This window comes from Lissotriton helveticus, chromosome 5_1 (genome assembly GCF_964261635.1).
Source record: "Lissotriton helveticus chromosome 5_1, aLisHel1.1, whole genome shotgun sequence".
In the NCBI taxonomy this organism is placed as follows: domain Eukaryota; kingdom Metazoa; phylum Chordata; class Amphibia; order Caudata; family Salamandridae; genus Lissotriton; species Lissotriton helveticus.
Genome location: NC_136065.1, coordinates 2019015847 through 2019017454, shown reverse-complemented (window position 1 = coordinate 2019017454; position 1608 = coordinate 2019015847).

Sequence of the window (1608 nt, the reverse complement as noted above, 5' to 3'; positions counted from 1 at the left end):
CTATCTCCAGCCCACTGAAGTAGGCCTCTTTAAGTCATGTTGTTCCATTGAAATAGATAGGCATTGTTCTTAACTTCCCTCTTCTGGCTGTTGTGGTAGTGCCAACAGATTCCCAAATGCAGACCCGAATGAGACAGACCTGTGCTAGTATAGGTCAGAAAAAGAAAAGAAAAAGAATGTGAGCATTTTGTGTAGTTTTGGTAACTAAACTGACTGGTCTCAGAAAAACCTGAAAAAAGTAGAACATGAAAGGGGTAGAACAATATAAGTAATTATAGTGAAATGTGAAAGCAAGGCAAGCATTCATGCAGAATAATCCCACGGGCCAGAAACATTACAAATCAGGTTTACAATTATTTATAACACCCTCTCAGCCACCATATGAATCATCAATCACTCAATATATCACTCACTGGTGCAATAGTTACCTGTTCCAAGTGTGGTGCACATTTGTCTATTGGATTTCTTTTTCTATGGAAGCAATTCACAAGGTCTGTCTTGTATAATTAATGATTATCTTCAGTGGCAGCCCTGCTAGGCAATGAAGGAAAGAAGGATAGGAATGAGAGGAATTGTTGTCTTCATGTTCTTTGAGAAACTGGAGGCTCATTGTGTGCACACTGGTCGACTCCAAACATGTAATGTGACTAAATGGGGCATCATAATCCAGATACCAAATATATAATTGTATTTCTCAATTATTTGTTTCAAAGCAGTTCGACAATATATATACAAGTTCTGTTGTGGGTGATGTACTGCAGATTTTGTTATTTCATTTGTAGGGGTGCATCATAATAATGGGTAGTTCACATCTACATATATTCCTTTGTCGTATTAACATATGTGTTAGAACATGAACTGCAATAACGTGAGAGGTGACGTTTTGGGGATATTTTCTATGTAAACATGAAGAAGATTAATGTTGTAACTAGTTGTGTTTAGTTGAACCATTACCGTGTAGAATTCATACATGTTGCTGACAATTATTCACGTATTTGATGTGGTTATGTAAAGTGTTAATTTAGGAATGCTTAGTAAAAGTGTTCACTTTATATGAAATTTCATGAGGCCTTTGTGCCATTTCTTATGTTGATGGATTTCTGTAGGCCTGAAATGTATTTTTTTCCTGCAATCTCTCGCATTAGATTCAATAGTGAATTTCATGCGCATGTTGGATTTATTCTTTCTCAAGTTTCTGTTTATTTATTTATTTGTGGTTTTTGTAGAGCGCAACACTCATCCCGAGGGATATCACGGCGCTTATACCAAGCGGACACTACTGAGGACTGAGGCAATAGAACCTATCAATAAATATGAAAAAGGTGGGTTTTCAGCCTTTTCCGAAACAAGAGATAATTGAGGTTTCTGTTGCAGGTGGAAAATTAATCTTTGTTATTAGAATAATGTATTTGTTTAGGAGTTAGGTTCAGGGAGAAGAGGATACATTGAGTGTTGATACTGATAATTAAGAACTGTTGTACTTTCTCATCTGAGCAAGCCTGGGAATCAAGGTCATCTCGCAAAGCCCTGGGAACATTGCTGCCTAAAAGAAAATCACATATGAGGAGGTGGCTTGACTGGATGGCGTGATGCTGCAATGCATTTTGG